An 8,725-nucleotide genomic window follows, 5' to 3' on the forward strand; every position below is an offset into this window, starting at 1 on the left:
TACCTACCATGATCATGGCAACAACATCTCCTCAGGAATAACACGATAACCCAGGCTTGGGATGCCACCGTAATCCACATCGGTCCACGGCTCGAGTCGAGCGGTGGACCGGCTATTAACCGTTCCACATCTGACCGAGACGCACCGTCAGCCCCCATCTGCTTCCCTCTTAACAATTTCTAGCACTCTTTGACTCTCTTTTCAAATTCCTTTTCATCTTTCCCTGGCGGTACTTGTTCTCAATCGGTCTCTCGCCCATATTTAGCCTTGGATGAAATTTACCGCCCAATTGGGGCTGCATTCCCAAACAACCCGACTCTCCGACAGTGCCTCATGGTGCGATAGGGTTCAGACACGATGGAGCTCTCACCCTCTCCGGCACCCCCTTCCAGGGGACTTGGGCTTGGTTCGCCGCTGAGGACGCTTCTACAGACTACAATTCGAACGACAAATCCGCCTGGTTCTCAAGCTGGGCTCTTCCCGGTTCGCTAGCCGTTACTAAGGGAATCCTTGTAAGTTTCTTGTCCTCCGCTTATTGATATGCTTAAACTCAGTAGGTAGCCCCGCCTGACCTGGGGTCGCAGTTGAAATGCCATCGAATGGCAATCAAGGTCACCAATGCCCAATGGGAGCAGAACACGTGCACAATGTCCAAACACTGGCGAAGTGGCTCGACCCACCACTCATCGTGACGCTTGCCGCACAAGGAGCCCTTGACAAGGGGTAAAGGACGTGTGGCAACATGATGCATGATGCCCAGGCAGGTGTGCCCTCAGCCTGATGGCCTAGGGCGCAACTTATGTTCAAAGACTCAATGGTTCATAGGATTCTGCAATTCACCCCAAGTATCGCATTTTGCTATGTTCTTCATCGATGCAAGAGCTGAGATATCCATTGCCGAGAGTCATTAAGATAAAGATTCGGATCTAGGATGACCATACCACACCAAAGGTGCAATGATGTCATGTCCTTTCCGTTGCGAGTTCCTTGGCGTAGACTGCGCTGGTGGTTGTGTTTGGGTCGAATGCTATGAAGGATCGTAGGCCGACCTTTTACAAGGGTTGGGAAGGAAAAAGCTCACGCTCCCACGCCCTTCCTTGATCGCGCAATGTAACATGTTCACGGGTCTCATTGGGCAGGTATCGACAAAGATCCTTCCGTAGGTTCACCTATGGAAACCTTGTTACGACTTCTCCTTCCTCTAAATGATAAGGTTCAATGGACTTCTCACGACGTCGACCGTGGTGAACCACCCACGTCATCACAATCTGAACATTTAACCAGACCATTCAATCGGTAGGAGTGACAGGTGCTGTGTACAAAGGGCAGGGACGTAGTCAACACTAGCTGATGACTCGTGCTTACTAGGAATTCTTTGTTGAAGACCAACAATTGCAATGATCTATCCCCATCACGATGAAATTTTCAAAGATTACCCGGGCCCACCAGCTAAGGCTATAGACTCGTTGAATACATCAGTGTAGCGCGTGTGCGGCCCAGAACATCTAAGGGCATTATAGACCTGTTATTGCCTCAAACTTCTGTGGCCTAAACGGCCATAGTCCCTCTAAGAAGCTGGTCGTGGAGGGTCACCTCCATATAGCTAGTTAGCAGGTTGAGTTCTCGTTCGTTAACAGAATTAACCAGACAAATCACTCCACCAACTAAGAACGGCCATGCACCACCACCCATAGAATCAAGAAAGAGCTCTCAGTCTATCAATCCTTACTATGTCTTGTCCTGGTAAGTTTCCCCATGTTGAGTCAAATTAAGCCATAGGCTCCACTCCTGGTGGTGCCCTTCCGTCAATTCCTTTAAGTTTCAGCCTTGCGACCATACTCCCCCTGGAACCCAAAAACTTAGATTTCTCATAAGGTGCCAGCGGAGTCCTGAAAGCAACATCCGTCGATCCCTGGTCGGCATCGTTTATGGTTGAGACTAGGACGGTATCTGATCATCTTCGAGCCCCCAACTTTCGTTCTTGATTAATGAAAACATCCTTGGCAAATGCTTTCGCAGTGGTTCGTCTTTCATAAATCCAAGAATTTCACCTCTGACTATGAAATATGAATGCCCCCGACTATCCCTGTTAATCATTACTCCGATCCTGAAGGCCAACGCAATAGGACCGAAATCCTATGATGTTATCCCATGCTAATGTATCCAGAGCGTAGTGTCACGGCCTTAGACCTTTCTAAGCAACTGAACCGGCACTTAGTACTCCCACTAGCACTAAGTCAACCTATCCACACTCCTTAAGGGACTTGGGAAGAGAGGAAGTGAATAGAAGAGTGAGTTTGGGAAGAATGAACTTGTATTGCACTAAGAGAACTCTTGAGTACAAGGCTTGAGAACTTAGTTACTTGGTGCCTTGGCTAAATGAGAAAACCTCTATTTATAGGAACTTCTACTTACAATGAATGGCTAGGATATGTACATGTGTTTTACATCCAACGGTTACTTCCACCTCCTTAGTGGAGGATTCTAGTAACCTCCTAAAATAGCTTCTACAAATATCTTCTAGAAAAGATCTACTAGAAAATATCTAGAGTTCCACACTTTGGTAGAATTCTCTAGAAATTGGGCCTTACTTAGCCCAATGGGCTAAGTCTATAGGCTTAATGGGCTAGGCCTGTGGGCCTTTAATGGGTCGATTGTGACACTCTCCCCCACCTTAGTCGGCGATGTCCTCATCGCATCTTCTTTGCAGAACCTTTGTATGTGGTCTTGGAACTGCCATAAAGAGTCGGCAGGTTCCCAACTTGCCTTGCACTCTGGTAGCCCCTTCCACTTGACTAAGTACTCCCTCTTAGGAGGTACTCCTCATCTCCGGATGACTTGGTTAGCGATCATGTATTCAGCCTCCTTGTCGCAGGAAGTAGTGACAGCCATTGGTGCTCTTGTTGAGGCTCCACGACTTGGGTCTTCCTTGTCTCTATGGTATGGCTTTAATAGGCTTGCATGAAAGACCGGATGGATCTTGAGCTTATGAGGTAGGCTCACCTTATAGGGTACCTTGCCCACCTTTTTGGTGATCTCGAACGGGCCTTCATACCGACGTACCAGCCCTTTGTGTACCTACCTTAGGGACTTGGATTGTTAAGGTAGGAGCTTCACGAGTACCAAATCCCCAACCTTGAAATTTTCTGGTCGCCTCCCTTTGTCAGCCCATTTCTTCATCTTCTTAGTGGCCTTGTCTAAGTATGACTTAGCCACATCTACTTTTGCTTGCCACTCCTTGGCAACCTTAAATACCGAAGGGCTCTTCCCTGTGTAGCCAGTCATCACCGTGTTTGGAGTTAAGGGTTGTTGTCCCTTGGCAATCTCGAATGGACTTTGGTTCATAGCCTCACTTCTTTGGAGGTTGTAAGAGAACTGAGCCATATCAAGCAACTTGGCCTGTCCATGTTGGTTAGCACTCATGAAGTGTCTCAAGTAAAGCTCCAACAAGCTATTAATGCGCTCTGTTTGCCCATCGGTTTGGGGATGAAAGCTTGTTGAGAAGTGTAGCGACGATTCCAACTACTTAAATAGCTCTGTCCAGAACCTCCCTGTGTAGCGAGGGTCTCGATCACTTATTATGGATTGTGGCACACACTAATGTTTGACGACATGCTTTAGAAATAGCCTTGCCACTTCTCCTACCGTACAATCCCTTGGTGCTGCCACAAATGTGCCATATTTTGAAAATCAGTCAACCACCACCATTATTGACCCACACCCTTCTGACTGGGGTAGGGCACTGATGAAGTCCATAGAGACACTCTCCCATGGTCTTTCTGGTATGGGAAGTGGCTCTAGTAGTCCCCTGGGTGGTTGCTACTCCACCTTGTCTTGTTGGCATACAAGACAAGTTCTCACATAGGCCTTTATGTCACCCCGCATCTGAGGCCAATAGTAAGCCGCTTCCAACAATGCCCACGTGCGCCTTTGTCCTGGGTGGCCAGGTCATTTAGTGTCATGGTATTCATGAATGAGGTTCCTCTCTAGGTTACTCCACTTAGGCATGTAGAGTCTCCTCTTTTTGGTATAGAGCAAGCCACCTTGCTCCCAAAATCTTCGTGTCTCGCCCTCCCACGTAAGGGCAAGTAAGATCTTTGCCATAGGATCATGTTGGAGGCCCTCAATAATCAACTCTAGAAGTTCCCCCTCTGGTTGGCTAAGGAAAGCTAACTCCGCCTTCTTACTAAGCGCATCGGCCACCTCGTTGGCCTTGCCTGGCTTGTACTTGAAGATGAAATCAAATTCTGCCAAAAATTCTTACCATTTAGCTTTCTTAGGACTCAACTTCTTTTGGGTTTGAAAGTAGCTAGTGGCAACGTTATCCGTCTTCACCACAAATTGTGACCCAAGTAGGTAGTGTCGCCACGTCCTTAGGCAATGCACCACCGTGGTCATCTCCTTCTCATGGACTGTGTAGCGCCGCTCTGTCTCATTCAACTTATGGCTCTCATAGGCAATGAGGTGCCTTTCTTGCATCAACACCCCACCGATAGCAAAGTCAGATGCATCTGTGTGCACCTCAAATGGCTTGCCATAGTCGGGTAGGGTAAGCACCGGTTCCCCCATGACAGCCTTCTTTAAGTCCTCAAAGGCCTCTTTGCATGCATCCGACCATAACCATGGTCGGTTCTTCTTTAGAAAGTCTGTAAGTGGAGCTGCCTTTCTTAAGTAACCATGAATAAACTGCTGATAGTAGTTAACTAAGCCAAGGAAAGACCTTAGCCCAGTTACTTTAGTTGGTGCCTCCCATTCTTGGATAGCTCGCACCTTGCTCTCATTAATTTGTAAGGTTCCACCTTTAATCTTGTGACCAAGGAACATCACCTCCTCTTGTGCAATTGCACATTTCTCCTTCTTGACATAGAGTTGATTGTCCCTTAGTTCCTTGAAGATGATCTTCAAGTGCTACATGTGCTCCTCCAATGTGTTGCTATAGACAACGATGTTGTCTAAGTACACCACTACAAACTTGTCAAAGTAGGGATGGAAGATTTTGTTCATAAGGGTGCAAAATGTAGCCAGGGCATTCGTGAGTCCGAAGGACATCACCAAGAACTCATATGAGCCATATCGAGTCATGCACGCTGTCTTGGGCTCATCACCTTCTGCGATGCGGACTTGGTAGTACCCCGTTCGTAAGTCTAACTTGGTGAAGTACCTTGTCCCACCAAGTCTATCAAATAGATCTGCTATCAAAGGAATGGGATACTTATTCTTGATTGTTACCTTGTTCAATGCCCTGTAGTCGATGCATAGTCGAAGCGATCCATCATGCTTCCGTTGAAAAAGAACTGGGGCACCGTAGGGAGCTTTAGAAGGGTGAATGAATCCTGCATCCAGTAATAACTCCTTGAGTTGCTTCCTTAGCTCCTCCAACTCTGGCAGCGACATTCTATAAGGTGCCATTGTTGTTGGCTTGGCACCTGGCTCCAACTCGATGGCATGATCCACCTCCCTCCTAGGTGGAAGCCTCTTGGGCAGCTCGAATGGCATCACATCCTTGAACTCTTTAAGAACCTTCTCAATTGACTTAGGCGGCATCTCAGTAGGACCATCTTCCTTCTGCTTTAATAGTGCCACCAAGTACGTTGTTTCCCCCTTCTTAACTCCTTTCTCGAGCTGTATAGCCGAAAGAAGTTTTGGGCCGTCCTTGGTCCCTTGTACAGTTGGGACCATGCATGGAGCTCCTTCCTCCATAATGCAAACCGTGCTGATAAATGGCATGGGTATGGCCTTAACCCTTTGTAAGAAATCCATGCCAAGCACCACTTGAAAATCATCCATGGGCTCTATCGACAAGTCAACCGTGCCCTTTCATGTCCCGATGTTTAACTCGACCCCTCGAGCAACACCATGTATGGGACAGGCTTGGGAGTTGACGGCCTTAAGCCATCCTCTCTCCTTGATCCCTTTAAGTCCAAGTCTCTTCGCCTCTTCTATTGAGACGAAGTTGTGCGTAGCACCTGTGTCTATCATGGCATGAGTGGGCTTACCTTTGACATGCACCTCCACGTACATTAGCCCTTTTTGTGAGGTTGTGGCCTTGATCTCTGTCTTAGCCTTGATGGCACTTAGTCATTGTAGGGACCCCATATGTGCCTCATTGTCTTCTTTCTCCTCGAGTAGGGCATTGAGAGCCTTTCTCTTGGGGCAATCCCTAGCCCAATGGGGACCATCACACAAGAAACACTTATCCTTGGGCATGAACTTGTCCCTTTTGTCTTACTTGGGCCTACCCTCCTTGTTTGAAGATGGTTTACTACTACCTTCCTTGGGAGGGTATGTCTTAGGCCCTTTCTCTCCCCCACCTTTCCCATTAGTGCCCTTTTTGGGCTTAGAACTATCGTCTCTCCTAAACTCCACTAATGACTCTGCTGCTGTGATGGCTGAGGTAAGGTCCTGCACACCACGACGTTGTAGTTCTTGCGTAGCCTAGCCTTGGAGGCCATCCATGAAGTTGAATAGGAGTTCCTCCTCAGTCATTCTCGGAACTTCGAGCATTAGGGTAGAGAATTCCTTCATATAGTCCCGAATAGAACCTATGTGTTTAAGCCTTTTTAGGCTCTTTCTAGCCAAGAAGGTGGCATTCTCAGGATAGAAGTGTTTCTTTAACTCAGTTTTGAAATCATCCCAAGTGTCTATGGTGCACATACCTCTCTCTACATCGGCATGCTTTCTACGCCACCATAGAGTTGCATCATTGTTGAGGTAGAGAGTAGCGGTCCGTACCTTTGATGCCTCATCATTAAGTGCTATTGCCTCGAAGTACCTCTCCATGTGCCATAAAAAGTTATCAATTTCCCATGCATCTCTCTTCCCAGGGAATGGCTTGGGCTTTGGCACCTCCATCCTAGCACTTCTTGTGAGGTAGTACCTCCCCCGACCACTGCCCTCTTACATAAAGCCCAATCCTCACGTACCTCAGCAACACAAGCTTCTATCATTGCCAACGCCTCCCGCATTTGATCCTTGACAGTGGAAATGTCCTCCCACACATGAGCCTTAAAGGATGCAAACTCCTCCTTTTGGTCATATGCCATGGTGTTGAGAGTACTCCTCCTTGAGCTTTCCTTCGAACTCCTCCCCACTTTTCTCTACAACATCGAGGCGTCCCTTCACCTCGCCCATTGCTAGCTCTACCCGAGCTAAGCGAGACTCCATAGCACAACCAACATCTACGGACTTGTCTTTGCTCCTCTTTTGCTTCCTAGTGTTGGGGTTTCCCTCCCTTCCAAGGTTCTGCTCACATGTTGCAACGTCGTGTACCTCTGAAAGGTTAGACATAATGCTTATCCAACAAGCTTAGCTCCCTCGCAACCGAAGCTCTGATACCACAACCGTCAAGGCCTTAGACCTTTCTAAGCAACCGCACCAGCACTTAGTACTCCCACTAGCACTAAGTCAGCCTAACCACACTCCTTAAGGGACTTGGGAAGAGAAGAAGTGAACACAAGAGTGAATTTGGGAAGAATGAACTTGTATTGCACTAAAAGAACTCTTGAGTACAAGGCTTGAGAACTCACATACTTGGTGCCTTGGCTAAATGAGGGCACCTCTATTTATAGACACTCTAACTTATAATGAATGGCTAGGATATGTACATGTGTCTTACATCCAACAATTACTTCCACCTCCTTAGTGGAGGATTCTAGTAACCTCCTAAAATAGGTTCTACAAATATCTTCTAGAAAAGATCTACTACAAAATATCTAGAGTTCCACACTTTGGTAGAATTCTCTAGAAATTGGGCCTTACTTAGCCCAATGGGCTAAGTCCATAGGCTTAATGGGCTAGGCCGGTGAGCCTTCAATTGGTGGATTATGATAGTATGCTTGCTTTGAGCACTCTAATTTCTTCAAAGTAACGGCGCCGAAGGAACGACCCAGCCAATTAAGGCCAAGAGCGCATCACCGACAGAAGGGACGAGATGACCGGTACACACCGTGAGGCTGACCGATCGACCCATCCCAAAGTCCAACTACGAGCTTTTTAACTGCAACAACTTAAATATACGCTATTGGAGCTAGAATTACCGCGGCTGCTGGCACCAGACTTGCCCTCCAATGGATCCTCGTTAAGGGATTTAGGTTGTAGTCATTCCAATTACCAGACTCGAAGAGCCCGGTATTGTTATTTATTGTCAACCTCCCCATGTCAAGATTGGGTAATTTGTGGGCCTGCTGCCTTCCTTGGATGTGGTAGCCGTTTCTCAGGCTCCCTCTCCAGAATCGAACCCTAATTCTCCATCACCCATCACCACCATAGTAGGCCACTATCCTACCATCGAAAGTTGATAGGGCAGAAATTTGAATGATGCATCATCGACACAAAGGCCATGCGATCCGTCGAGTTATCACGAATCATCAGAGCAATGGGTAGATCCCGCATTGACCTTTTATCTAATAAATGCATCCCTTCCAAAAGTCGGGGTTCGGTGGACGTATTAGCTCTAGAATTACTACAGTTATCCGAGTAGCAGATACCATCAAACAAACTATAACTGATTTAAAGAGCTATTCGTAGTTTCACAGTCTGAATTAGTTCATTCTTACACATGCATGGCTTAATCTTTGAGATAAGCATATGACTACTGGCAAGATCAACCAGGTAACTTTCCTTCTCGATGCCTCCCCAATTATGCATTGGGTGATGCTGCTCCATACATTAATGGCAGTCTATCATTCTTGTGCAACGAGGCGCAACCAAAGGATTCAAGAGGATA

The 8,725-nt window shown here is 47.1% G+C and overlaps 2 non-coding genes across 2 annotated transcripts in view; both read right to left on the minus strand.

Moving 5' to 3' along the window:
• Positions 1-581, minus strand: part of LOC122090396 — a 3,306-nt gene extending 2,725 nt beyond the window's left edge. Inside the window, exon 1 of the ribosomal RNA XR_006143621.1 lies at positions 1-581. This exon is cut by the window's left edge and continues 2,725 nt beyond it. This is a non-coding gene — a ribosomal RNA (28S ribosomal RNA).
• Positions 582-750: 169 nt separating this feature from the next.
• LOC122090428 lies at positions 751-906 on the minus strand. Its single transcript, XR_006143647.1, has one exon. It is a non-coding gene; the product is annotated as a 5.8S ribosomal RNA (ribosomal RNA).
• Positions 907-8,725: the final 7,819 nt, after the last annotated feature.

This window comes from Macadamia integrifolia, chromosome 9, assembly GCF_013358625.1.
Source record: "Macadamia integrifolia cultivar HAES 741 chromosome 9, SCU_Mint_v3, whole genome shotgun sequence".
In the NCBI taxonomy this organism is placed as follows: domain Eukaryota; kingdom Viridiplantae; phylum Streptophyta; class Magnoliopsida; order Proteales; family Proteaceae; genus Macadamia; species Macadamia integrifolia.